The sequence below is a fragment of the Theropithecus gelada genome, chromosome 11, assembly GCF_003255815.1.
Source record: "Theropithecus gelada isolate Dixy chromosome 11, Tgel_1.0, whole genome shotgun sequence".
NCBI lineage: Eukaryota > Metazoa > Chordata > Mammalia > Primates > Cercopithecidae > Theropithecus > Theropithecus gelada.
Genome location: NC_037679.1, coordinates 26,745,379 through 26,759,966, shown reverse-complemented (window position 1 = coordinate 26,759,966; position 14,588 = coordinate 26,745,379).

The following is a 14,588-nucleotide window of genomic DNA, read 5'->3' as shown; positions in this document are numbered from 1 at the left end:
GTGAGTTTTAGGGTGGTGAGTTTAAAGCCTAGGAAGGGAGAGTTTTACTTCTATGTCTGTTAGCATTCATAATGTGTGTCCTCACAGGCCCTATTCCTGGGGCACCAGTACTTACAAGTATTATGATAAAAAGATTTTTAGTAAGGCGTGGTGGCTCATGCCTGTAATCCCAGCACTTTGGGAGGCTGAGACAGGTGGATCACCTGAGGTCAGGAGTTCAAGACCAGCCTGGCCAACATCTCTACTAAAAATACAAAAATTAGCCAAGTGTGGTGGTGCACACCTGTAATCCCAGCTACTCAGGAGGCTGAGGCAGAAAAATCGCTTGAACCTGGGAGGTAGAGGTTGCAGTGAGCCAAGATCGTGCCACTGCACTCCAGCCTGGACAACAGAGCAAGACTCTGTCACAAAAAGAAAAAAAAAAGGATTTTCTACTAAATTAAGGGACAGAAATGTAACATGGCGACAGGTTAAAATAAGACTTAGGAACTCCTGTATGTTCCTTCTCTCCCAGCATCCTCCACGAATGCAGGGATTGGTGCTGGCTTCATGAAATATCTTTCCTGTATTAGGAATGCTGCCCCTCCCCTCTGACTCTATCCTTGTCGACAGCTGTCCAGGGTCTGGGCCACTTCATTTGGTAAAGCCTTGGGTCAACTTATTTAATCACTCCATATTCATTTTAGTGATTAAACCATGGAGAGAGCGAAAAGTAAGGGATACTGAGAGTTTAAATATTGTCGCAGCTCCATAGAGGCAGACATGATTGAAAAGTCTGAAAATGTTATATTAGCCATGCAGTCTGTGTTTGTGAGCTTTCTCTCATATGCCTACTCATAGCATTGAGGAGTCAATAAAACTGCTAGGTATCTAACAATAATAACAGTTTTTATTGAGCACTCGTATGTGCAAGGCAAGGTGTTAAATGCTTTTTATACATTAATTTATTTAACTCAGTCAACTCCTGAGAAGCTTGTATTATTTCTTCCCCTTTTGCAGATGAAAAACTGAGGCTTAGAAAGGACAAGTGACTTGTCCAAGGCCACACAGGAGTGTTGGTGAACTCAAGATTCAGATTCACGCTACTTAACTCTAAAGACAGAGATGAGAGAAAAGGAAATATGTGCCGAAATTCTCACGGCATTTACCACCTATTCCAGTCATCTGAGACTTAGCATAGTCTCGCATGTGTCAGTTATCATTTCAAGTTTTCTAATCACATTAAGATTGCAAATTCCTTGAGGTCAAAGACTGAGTTTTCTACTTCTTTATATTCTTCAGAATCCCTAACATAGCAATTTGTACAAAACAAGCAATTAATATGTGCATTAATAAATCTAAAAGAGGGGAGTTAAATTATTATCAAGTGAGTTGAAGAAAAAAATGAGCCTACTAAGATAAAAGAGAATGAAGATGAGGATGTGTCTTCCCCATTTTCCAGGATATGGGTCATTCTAAAAAGACAAATTCGGGGCCTCTCTCAAGCTCTAAAGAAGGGAACTATCCTAGGTTCATTAACTTTCTGAAATAGCTACCTTGAAAAGGAAGAGGGCAGTGGAAGCCTCCCACAGCCTCCTGAATGTCAGTGGGAAATGATTCCAGCAAAGCTCCCATGTAAATCAAGCTTGGCTCCCCAAAGCCCCAGATTCGTACAATTTCAGAGGCTCATCCCTTTAATCTTTCTGCTCTCTCCTGAGGGCTTATAACTTCTGCAGTGGCTGGAGGGGAGAAGGAGTCTCAGAAGCTGAGCCCTGATGCAAAAGTAAGCGGAAGAAAGACTGTGAGCCATCAGGAGTGAGCAAGATAAGCAGCAGAATCCTCTAAGCAAAACCCCCAGGCAGAAATGCCAAGGACCAAGGTCCCAGAAAGTTTATAGATTCCAATAGGCTTGGAAAGAGAAGCACCCTTACGGCACAGCCTCAAAGTCAAGCAAAAAGGCCATGCTGCTCTCATCACAAGAGGGCTGTGTTGTCTACACTGTCTCCTTTTGAGAAGTGTGTCTCCCATGTGTGCACACGCACTGCATGCACACGGCTGCCCTAACTGTACTCAACTCTCTCTTGTCTATATCAAAGTACGCAGCTGTGATTCTTTTCAACAACACTGGACTCTAGGTGGCCATCATGCTTCCTGGGGGCAGCTGCACGCAAGTCAGTATAAAGTGGGAAAAGTAACACCAATAGATTAAGGTGAGTAAAACCCCCCCTCTCTTTGGTCTTCTGATAATTCAGCAGTAACTGTTGCCTAGATTTTGGTATCTCTCCTTCATATGTACAAGTAGGATGTGTTACTCTTTAAGACAAAATTCTGGGAACCAGGGGAGGGACATTCTCTTTTCAAGATTTGTCTGGTGCCATTTCTGTATATAATCTGTGGCTAAAGCCCAGCCCTATGGCTGGGTAAGTGTCCTAAGGCTGGGCCCTCAGGACACCACTTCCCGCCCGGACCTATATCCTAGCCAGCAGGATCTCCGCCAGCAGTGCACATCTGTGATCGTGGCCCAGGGAGGAGAGGGTTGCCCTCCCAAATGCTGCCTTTGTGGACAGCTTGCCACTCCTCTTGTGTGATGCCAAAGCCTAGCACTGAGCTTAGGTTTCCCTCACTGCAATGTGATACACTGCCATTAGGTGCCTGGTGCTGTGTCTGCTGTTTTGAAAATGAAAATATTTGCTTCTAACTCCAGCTACCAACTGTTAGTAACCTTTACTCCTATCCACATGCCAGCTTGAAACTGCCACTGTAACCTTTGGGTCTCCCTGGACTTTCACAACAGACTAGACACCATATCCTTTTAGATTGGTTTGGACAGCCAACAGCTATTGTCATGAGCTATTCACCACCACAAGCATAGCCTACTTTTTTAAAGGGCTGCAATTGTATGTCACTTCCAAGCGACCATGGGGAGGACCAAGAAAGAGAAACAAAGGATTAGAAAGTAAAATATGAGAACATAACAAACCTGTGGAATTCACTACATCTTTCAGAACATAACTGGCTAGACTAAAAAAATGTGCATGCTATCAAAGAAAGCAAATGGAAAAAATAATATCAAATATGTTTGATATTTCAATATAACAGTGACACAGCAAAAGAGGAAGACCCTATTTAAGAAGTGGTACAACCCATGGGAATTTAAAAACAGGTGAAGATGTGTAATATTTGACAACACTATCTCCAAGAAGAAACAAGACTCTAAGCAATGCAATAATGATACTGTTTCGGATATGAATACAGTAGGTCTAGCCTAAAAGCAGGTGTCACAGGCAAATATTCACTTGTGGGTAGTAGGCATCTTAGCAATGAGAACAATAGGAGACATTTAGTGCTGGCATAGATAGAGGTCCCTGGTAGCCAGGTTAGTTGTTCGTGATCATTACTTATCATTTCTTGCTTACCAAGAAAATTATCAAAATATGAGTTTGCTCTGTGATTTAGTCAGGGTTTGCCACAGACACAGAACCAATAGGATATATATATATATTCATACATATATATATGTGTGTGTGTGTGTCTGTGTGTGTGTGTAGAGACAGAGACAGAGAGGAAAATGAATTTATTAGGGGAATTAGTTCACTTGATTATGGAGGCTGAGAAGTCCCACGATAGACTGTCGGTGAGCTGAAGAACGAGGGAAGCCGGCAGCATGCTCAGTCCAAGTCTGAAGGCTTTAGACGCAAGGAAGACAATGGTGTAAATCTCAGTTCAAGGCCAAAGGTCCAAGAGCCCAAGGGTCCACTGGTGTGAGTGCTGGGGTCCAAAGATGGGAGAATCTGGGGTCTAACCTCCATGGGCAGGAGAAGATGGGCATCCTGGCTCTGGAAGAGAGAGCAAGAAGTCATCCTTCCTCTCCTATTTTGTTCCATCTAGGCCCTCAGCAAATTGGAGAGTGCCTACACACATTGAAGGTGGATATTCTCCACTCAGTCCACTGACTTACATGCCAATCTCTGCAAGCATCCTCACACCTGAGGTAGCCCAATCATTCTAATCAAACTCCAAGTCAACTGGCTTTGCTATCAAAGCAAAGAAGCTTTGTTCCATAAGAGGAACAAGTTTAGTGCCTACTGAAGTAGTGAGAATAAATAATGTTTTGCCAGCTATCTGGGTGCCTCTTAATCTGGCCAAGTTGATACTCAAAACCAATGATCACACTCTGGCACAAAGCAAGCTGGGACCTCAATACCCTGTGTCACTGGGGAGGATTTAAGAGTTTTAAGTCTAGATTTGATGGGGCAGTACTGAAAGAGAGAAGGGACTAATCCAGTCAATCCTTCCTGAGCAGCCGAACTGTCAGAGGTACAATGTAGAGAGGGCAAGAAATGTTCAGACAGAATTCAGAAACCCTGATACAGAGGAGTCCATGGTAGAAATCAGGAATCGAGTAACAACCAAATATAGCAAGTGGCACCACATTTCTAGGCATATCAAGAAAGACTAACACCTAGAATGTGTAAACAATTTGCCAGGCTCTGGGCTAAGGGTGTCACAAATCTTGTGAAGCTACCCAGTGAGAGAGGTACTATTTTTATCCCGCATATCTAGATGGATAAATTGCAGTTCAGAAATTGTAACCCCATTGGTACTTGCCAAGTAGGGATATAAACCAAAGCTCGAGCATTTCACCCTGTACAGTCTGATTCTTCAACATTCGCCCCACCCCTTCCACATTAGATACCTGCAATAAAGTTAGGACTGGTTTTTACTGGTCTTAGTCAATCATGGTAATTCATTAACCAGTGGTGTTTCGGGAACTTAGACCAGTCAGCATCTAGCCTTTCCCTACTAAAATTATTGACTCAAGAAGAACATATGACTTAAATTGGTCCAAGGAAATGAACAGGAACAACTTGGGCTCCAAAGATCAGTGAGAAATATTGATTTTCCCTCCAGAAGTGAACAGAGAAGCACATGATACTGATTGTTACTCAAAGCCACCATACTACTAAGTAGAGCATTTACCTTAGGATGAAGTCTTCCTTGTGGATTATTGTGTGGAGAGACAGAAGGACCCTTGTTTATTGATGACATAATTAAACAGGAGGATCAACAAGATTTGTGGCTGTCCTACCTCTGGATTTTGTTTTGTGTGAGCCAAGAAATATCCTCTCTGTTTAAATTACTTTGAATTGAGTCATCATTTCCCTGCAACTGAAAACATTCTAACCAATATCTACTTCATGGGACTTCCTCAGAAAAACAAGGAAGGAGTAATCAAAACCCATATAGATGATATCCTTCATGTGAGCCATTCCTTAATATGCCCTTTCATAGACGAGAAGGGTAAAGTCCAGCAAAGTTGAGCAATTTGTCTTAGGTGACACAGATGGTAATTGATAAGGCTGGACTGAGTTCCTCTGAGTATCTGACACCAAAGTCTGTATGATTTCCAATATGCACAATGAAAACCTTGGCCAGTAATGAAAGATATGCAGATCATATTCGAGTCCTATGCAGAAGTTAGGCAAAGGTTCACTGAAGATAAAATCTAATAAGTAATCTGGTTTTCACAGCAGAATACCAGTCACAGCAAGGAACTTGTGTGCTGGGCAGAGAAAGCCTCTTGTATGGCTGGGCCAACATGGCAGGAGAAGGGAAAGGCTGTGATTCAGAGGCTAATCCCCAGCACATTGGACACTGGGTGGAAGGCCAAAATGTGACCTTCAGACTCTACCAGCTGCTATGTGTGAGGCTACTGATCACCCTTCCTGCCCTGGTCAGGACTGGCTCAGCCACCAATGGGGAGCATAGCAGCTCAAATGAAACATCTAGAAAAGACAGAAGATGGTAAAAATGAAAAAGGAAAAAGAAAAAAAGGGAAGAGAGTGAACCCAAAGATATTAGGAACATAATCATTATGAACGTAATAAAAAGTGACTCCAAACTGTTGGTTTATCAGGATGTATCAGTCCTCTCTTGCCATTACTGTACTATGTGCAAGTTTTGATTACCTGTTTCGAGGTAAGTTTTTACATATATTATTTTCCTAAAACTGGTTACCATTCTGTCCTAATTTCTTGCTCAAAATTTATATTTGCATCTGAAAACTCAAAGTACTGTGGCACCTGACTACCTTTCCCAATCTGTTCCTGATCCAGAGCTGCACATATGGCTGCTGACGTTGAAGACAGCACTTTATTTTAGGGGGTGCCAGTCACATGGCTTCCCCTTGAATGGTGCAGTGTACAGTCTGCACAATGATACCCAGTAGTCTTGCCTGGTTCTCTTAATTCCTTATGCAAAATTCATCTAAAACTTTTAAAATATCATGTTTTTGGCCAGATGTGGTGGCTCATGCCTGTAATCTCAGTGCTTTGGGAGATGGAGATGGGAGGATCACTTGAGGCCAGAGTTCAAGACCAGCCTGGGTAACATAGCCAGCTCCACCCTCTGCCTTCCCATCCCCCCTCCGTCTCTACAAAAACTTTTAAAAATTAGCTGGGCATGGTGGGACATACCTGTAGTCCCAGTTATTCAGAAGGCTGAGGTGAGAAGATCAGTTGCGCACAGGAGTTCAAGGTTAGAGTGAACTATAATCGAGCCACTGCACTCTAGCCCGGGCAACAAAGTGAGACTCTATCTCTAAAATAAATAAATTTTAATTTAAAAAAAAGTGTGTTTGTGCCTATTTTAGGTTCGCTGATGGTTGCCACGGTTGTTCAAGCAGCCAAGTGGAAAGAAAAGTGTTCTGACTTTAGATTCAAACAAATGTAGGCTGGAATGCTGGGTCTGCCACCTACTTGCTAGTTGACCATGGCTAGGTTAACCAACTGAGCTACTGTTTCACTATCTATAAAATGACAATAATATCAGCCTCATAGTATTAATAGAAGGATATATACTAAATGAGAAAAATATGTCAATGTATATTTTTGTTGTTACAATTATTCTTATTAATATTATCAAAGTCCCTAGCATAGTGTCTGCAATGGAAGAGATTCTCAATAAATATTAATTCCCTTATTGAATTTCAATGTCAATTTCAGTCCCTTTTCCTGGCAGGGGATAAACTTAGTCCAGCAGATGTCTGTATCCTAAGTGAGGAGGATAAACATTTTGCATTTTGCAAATTGTATCCGTTGAGAAGTTCTAGGTTGGGGGAAGAGGGAGAGACATTCTTTGGTCAGACATTTAAAAAGTACTGCATTCTATCCCTGCTCTTAAAGATTCTCATTGCTCATTCGCCTATTGAAAGCCTTGAAAAATCTCACTTCAAACAATGTGAATGTTTTACAACATATTTCTCTAATTTGATCATGAATTAATTTTTACATTAGACAAATTAATATTCATTAATGTGTTCCACAGAACATACTTTGGGAAGTGTTGGGTTAGGGCTAGAAACTAGGGAAGTTGAATATCCTCAGGGTAAAGATTGGTGTGACCAAAAGATGACACTAACCAGATGGGTACCAGATGGGCACAAAGTTCTTCTGCAAAGCAGAATCATATAAGGGACTAAGGTTATGACTTAGTAAGTGTATATTATTCCCTCTGAGCAAAACAGGAGGAGTGTGAGGAAGGAGATGGATGAAAGAGGACAAAAAGGGAGAACAAAAGCATGTATCACTATATCAAGCATTTATTGAGCAACTACTATGTGAAGGATGTAGAGATGAGTAGCATTGTCCCTGCATTAAGGACATAAAGAAAACACTGTAAAGAGAAACAGACAGAGAAGGGCCATAGGAAAAGAAAGATAATAGATTTAGAAGAAGGAAAGAAGATATACTTGAGGAAAACTTTGTCAAGATGTACAGGTGGAAAAGATTCCAGTCTGTTCTGCCTCACAAAGGCTGGCTGGGCACCCAATCTTTAAGAACATGGCAATGAATTGATTATCTCTTTTTTTAAAAGTGAATCCTGCCAAAAGATTAAAATTTTGTTTAAGAAAATTAACCATAACTAAGTAATTATATTAGAAAATTTCGGTTATTAAACTGGGCAGCAAATTCTCCAAAAGCAATAATGAAGTAGAAAACTATCAATTAATGTTTATGATACATTTCTGAAGCAAATATGTATAGGCCCTAAAACAGCTTACACATGATTCTAAAACTAGAGAGGATCTAAAACTCTTCAAGTATGCCATTGGAATATGCATTGCATTCTGTCATCTCATTTGCAAAAAAAATGTGAACAAATTCTCTTCTGTGAGGGAAGATGAAAGAAGGAAAAATAAATGGAAAATTAGAAGCTGCACTCAGAGGCAAGCTCAGCACCTGGGAGGCAAGCTTTAAAAAACTCTGAAACATGAGTGTTCTTCTTGGAATATTGGAGCTTGTCATTGCCCCCTGCCTGCCTGTCCTTCTCCCTCCTCTCCACCAACATGTACCTTTGGTTTATCTCCAGCTCACTGACCTTCTTTATTCTTAGAAAAGGAAGGTCTCAGGTATAGGGTTTGATGCAGTTTGGGTATTTGTCACCACCCCCAAATCTCATGTTAAAATGTCATTCCCTCTTGAACCTGGGAGGCGGAGCTTGTAGTGAGCCGACATTGAGCCACTGCACTCCAGCCTGGGCGACAGGGCGAGACTCTGTCTCAAAAAAAAAAGAAAAAAAATGTAATTCTCAGTGTTGGAGTTGGAGCCTTGTAGAAGGTGTTTGGATTACTGGGGTGGATCCCTCACAGTGTGGTGTTGTCTTATGATAGTGAGTTCTCATGAGATCTGGTCATTTAAAGGGTGTGGCACTTACCCCCCTACACTCCTCTCTCTCTCTCTCTCCCTCTCTCCTGCTTTTGCCATATGAAGTGCCTGCTCCTGCTTCACCTTCCCCATGACTGTAGGCTTCCTGAGGCTCCCCTAGAAGCCAAGCAGATGTTGGCACCATGCTTTCTATGCAGCCTGCAGAACTGTGAGCCAATTAAACCTCTTTTCTTTATAAGTTACTCAATCTCAATCTTTATAGCAATGCAAGAATGGTCTGATACAGGGTTTTACCCCCTAAATATTCTTTTCCCTTATGCTGATCTTTGTATTGGGTTAGCCCCTCCTTTCTGCTTTCATACATTCATTTTTCAGCAAATATTTATTGAGTTCATACCGCACACTGTGCTTTGAGTGTGGGGGCACTCAAGGCATCTGCGAATCCCTCCAGCTTTATTGAAATAAGATTTATTTTCTCTTCTCAGTCATCATAGATTTTATCGGTTTTTATTTTGCATCTTGAAAAATATCTATGGTGTTTTCACTACCTCAGGAAAAGAAAAAGACACACTGATAAATTGTGTGTCACAATGACTGTGGCGGGTTCCATTGACTACCATGCTTCAGATTCTGCCACTGTTTTTGACAGGTGTAATGTGTTCCCTGTCTGAGTTGTTGGGATTTTGTTGGTGGGACTATAATAACTTGGCGTGGGGGAGGGTGCCATTTCCCCTCTTTCTTCTGTTTTATTCCAGCATGAGAGTTTGTGCACAGAGGCGATAGATGAATCCGTAGATTCAATGATGTGCCCAGAAGCAGCACACAGCAGGGAATGGCGAACTTTTTCTGCAGAGGACCAGAGAGTAAATATTTTTTGGGGTTTTTTTTTTTTTTTTTTTTTTGAGACAGAGTCTCGCTCTGTCACCCAGGCTGGAGTGCAGTGGCGCGATCTCAGCTCACTGCAAGCTCCGCCTCCTGGGTTCACACCATTCTCCTGCCTCAGCCTCATAAGTAGCTGGGACTACAGGCGCCCGCCACCACACCCGGCTAATTTTTTTGTATTTGTAGTAGAGACAGTGTTTCACCGTGTTAGCCAGGATGGTCTCGACCTCCTGACCTCGTGATCTGCCGGCCTCGGGCTCCCAAAGTGCTGGAATTACAGGCATGAGCCACCGCGCCCGGTCATATTTTTGGTTTTGTGAGACAGAATTTCTGTCACATCTAGTCAGTCCTGGCAAGAGCAGCCACAGCCAATACGCAAACAAATGAGTGTGACTGTATCCCAGTAAAACTTCTTTAATGGACACAAATTTGAATTTCATGTAATTTTCCCATGTCACAAAACATTATTATTTATTATTTGATTCTTTTCTGTGAAAACCCTTATTAGCTCATAGGCTATAGAATAGCAGGTGAGGGGGGCTGATTTGACCCACAGGCAGTAATTTATCCACAGCTGTTCTAGGGAAAAGAGAATAATCTGTGTGTGATCGGTGTGTGAATATTGTCTGTGTCACCTACCAGTCAGGTCCATGGGAACCAATCTAATATATTTGGGCCTTTATTTTCTTATCTGAAAGTGGAAATAATAAGTTTGACCTTACCTGATAGTTACATAAAGGTTAAATGAGACTAGCAATACAAGTGAGGTATTTTCTAGGAATAAAAGAGGCTGATGGGCTGGCTGGAGGTGAGCTGAAGGAACACATTGGTGGGAGGAAGGAAAAAGACATCAGGAAACAACCATTCCTTGCCTGAAATGTAATGGTTGCTTACCTAATGACAGCTGTTATTGTTATTACTATTATTCAAAGAATAATAGAGAAAGAGAAGTAACAATTAACAACAACAGATTCAGAGGAAGGAAAAGAAAGAGGAGCTAGAAAAATAAAGTAAGAAATAGTGACAGAGAGAGGAGGAAACAGCCATGACGGCCTATTGTTCCAAGATCCTCCCCTTGCTCTGATCTCCCTCCCAAACCTCAGAAATGGGTTTTCCAATGACCTGGATATATTCACCACTATATCCTGCTGGCATCTCAAATTGAGCATGACCCAGGTGAATTTATCTCCCTCTAATCTTAACTTTGCTTTTCTCCAACAGTTTCCATTTCTATTAATAATACCTCCAAGCTTCAAACAGATAGGTCGTTTTTGATTCCTCTTTCATTTTTACTCCTAGTCTTTTTGAGTTTACTTTGAAATGTTTCTAAGGTCCATATTCTCCCAGCCTTGACACTCACAGCGTCTCCTTAGACTCTCTCTGTAATCCACTGTCCATGACAACTCTGTCATCAAGCTCTCAGTATCTACGCTCACCTCCAATACATCTTACCCACAGTTTACCCATAGGGGATAGTCCCAGTCAGAACTAAGGCACTGTGCTGTGTCCCCATCACTGCAGAATATACCCTCCTTAATCAGAGGATCTGATCCTCCAGGATCTGCCCCAAGAGCCCATCTGATGCGATTTCCAACAAAACTTCTAACTACTCCATGTGTACCTCAATTCCTTGGTATCTGCTGTTTCCTCCACCTGGAACGCCCTTCTCTTCATTGCATTTCTAAATCCTGGGAATTCCTCAAGCCCTAATGTAAATACTTCCTTGTCCAGGAAGCCTTCAGCTGAAAGTGATTATTGCCTCCTGTGAATGTCTATAGCATTTGTTTATCTGTATTTCTTTCTTGTCAGTCATCATTTGCTATCTTTGTGTTAAGTGTGCATATGTTTTATCATTTGTAAAAGACCAGTGGTTGTCAAAGAGAGACAATTTTGTCCTCCAGGGAATATTTAGTAAGGTCTGAAGACGGTTTTGGTTGCTACAACTCAAGACGGGGGTACTACTGGCATCTGGTAGGTAGAGGTGAGGGTTGCTGCTAAAGATCCTACAATGCACAGAACCCCCCACAACAAAGAAATGACAACAGTATGAGGTTGAGAAACCCTGGACCAGACTCTAGGTCAGCAGTCCCCAGCGTTTTGGCCCCAGGAACCAGTTCCATCAAGACAATCTTTCCACAGATGAGGAAGTGGGAGATGGTTTGGGGATGATTCAAGTGCATCACATTTATTGTGCATTTTATTTCCATTATTATTACATTGTAATATGTAATGAAATAATTATACAACTCACCACAATGTAGACTCAGTGAGACTCCTGAGCTTGTTTTTCTGCAACTAGACGGTCCCATCTGGGGGTAATGGGAGACGGTGGCAGATCATCGGGTGCTCGATTATCGTAAGGAGCGTGCAATCTAGAACCCCTGTATGCACACTTTACAATAGGGTTCATGCTTCTATGAGAATCTGGTGCCGCCGCTGATCTGACAGGAGGCAGAGCCCAGGCGGTAATGCGAGCCATAGGGAGCAGCTGTAAATACAGATGAAGCTTTGCTCGCTTGCCCACCGCTCACCTCCTGCTGTGAGCCCCAGTTCCTAACAGGCCACAGACCTGCACCCGTCCACAGCCGAGGGATTGGGGACCCCTGCTCTAAGCTGTTGAAGAAAGGGGTCCATAACCAATTCCCTTGTGTTTCCTACAGTTCCTAACTCAGTCTTATATATGATCATTGATGAATACATACTTGTTGAATTAATGAAACAATAAGAATTTTTAAAGAAAACATACAGAGCTGAGGGATGACACATCCTCTCCATTTCCAGTGGTATATGGGTGTCTGTGTACAGTATATCTTCTTCATTGCAGATGAGGAGCCAGGGCTTTCCAATATCTGCACATTTTCATCTCTTGGTGCAGAAAGTACAGCTGACTGCCACAGAAGGTCTCCTGAGCACTGTTAGTGGATGATTCAGGTTTTGAACACGTCTTTCAAAATGACGATTCTTCTATAAAACATGTAAAATGATGCTTCATTTTCTTCTAGCGTTTTAGCATTCTTGGCAAATAGCTCGATTCTGAGAGAGTTGCATGATTTTAAGCAAAACAAGATCCTGACACCATGCAAAGTTGGCCTCTGTCCTTCAGCAAGGCATGCAGTTCAGACATCCCTGACTCACCTTTTGAAGACTTTCAAAGATTATATTTCTGAGGTTACCGTCAACTTGCATATTGTTTAAACAACCATTTATATTTAAAGAAAAAAAAAAATCCATGCTTGGTTTTCTCCTAACTTACACTCACTGGAGTTTAAGCCTGCTTTTTAAAAATCTGCTCTGAGAAATAGAGACTCATTCATGGTACTATAATACAAATAATAGTAACAAATAACAAAAAATTCTTTCGGATTTATAAAGTACCTTCTACCATATGCTTGCTTTCCCATGTACTGAATGAACAATGCATCGCCCCCGCGGTGCCAGGGCTGCCCCAGACTCATCCATTTTCCTCCCCTCTGCTGTTTCTTGGCATGTTCTCCACAGTGGGAACCAGAAAAATAGGAGGAGATCTTTACCAGTCATTTTTGCTAAATCCTGGTTTTAAGTAAAGGTTAATTTCAGATGTGTCGATAACCTAGGGACTGCTTAACTTCTCACCCACTAACTTTAAACACCACAAGTTGTTGGTAATCAGACTTAAACACAATTATATCTTGAAAAAATCTGAATTTGTTAAAACATTTTTCAGCTCCCAGATCTCATTTATTTCCTACCAAATCATTTCCCAAGTATTTTTTACATTTCACAGGAAGTAACATGTTTACATTGGTATTTCTAGTACAGGATATGATATTAAAAAGTAAAATATAGACTGGGCGCGGTGGCTTATGCCTATAATCCCAGCACTCTGGGAGGCCAAGGCGTGTGGATCACAAGGTCAGGAGTTCGAGACCAGCCTGGCCAACATAGTGAAACCCAGTCTCTACTAAAAATACAAAAAATTAGCCGGGCGTGGTGGTGGGCGCCTGTAATCCCAGCTACTCGGGAGGCTGAGGCAAGAGATTTGCTTAAACCTGAGAGGCCGAGGTTGCAGTGAGCTGAGATCGCACCATTGCATTCCAGCCCAGGCAACAGTGTGAGGTTCCATCTCAAAAAAAAGTAAAATATAAATAATTCCATGATTCACATATTTAAAAAGTTTTTAATGCAAGAAGGATTAAGTCTCTATAAGAATTTCTAACCCACGTCTTCATAAAACTATGAATTGTGTATACCATTATTGCAGTTTTCCTATGAAAATATAAGTAAATTTCATATAAATTAAAGATAATTTTCAGTATCTTGGTGACCTCGATTCCAAAATATGAAAGCCTACTCCCTTTTAAATGAAATTTCTATTCCCAAAGTGTCACTTGTGATGGCTCTGCCTGTGACTGAGGGCCAGTAAATTTGAGGCTTTTGCTAAGTAACATTGTGAAGCTGTAGCTCATAAGAGAAACTGATAACTTAGGGAGAGGCTAGGTGTTTTTTTTATATACAAGTCTGCAAAGCAAACTTTTCTGAATTTGATCTTGATTTGCTTCTCTTAAAGATGTATTCTTCGGGAGGCTGAGGCAGGAGAATGGCGTAAACCCGGGAGGCGGAGCTTGCAGTGAGCTGAGATCCGGCCACTGCACGCCAGCCTGGGCCACAGAGCGAGACTCCGTCTCAAAAAAAAAAAAAAAAAAAAAAAGGTGTATTCTTGCCAAAACTAAAGGAGGTTTTTCACTTTTTTTTTTTTTTTTTTTTTTGAGATGGAGTCTTGCTCTGTCACCCAGGCTCAATCTTGGCTCACCGCCTCCCGTGTTCAAGCGATTCTCGCGCCTCAGCCTTCCAAGTAACTGGGACTACAGGCGTGTGCCACTATACCTGGCTAATTTTTGTATTTGTTTTAGGAGAGACAGGGTTTCACCATATTGGTCAGGCTGGTCTTGAACTCCTGATCTCGTAATCCCCCCACCTCGGCCTCCCAAAGTGCTGGGATTACAGGTGTGAGCCGCCGCGCTCAGCCTGGTTTTTCACTTTTTATTTCAGAGTTGCTAGCTAAGGTTGTGTATGTTATATGCA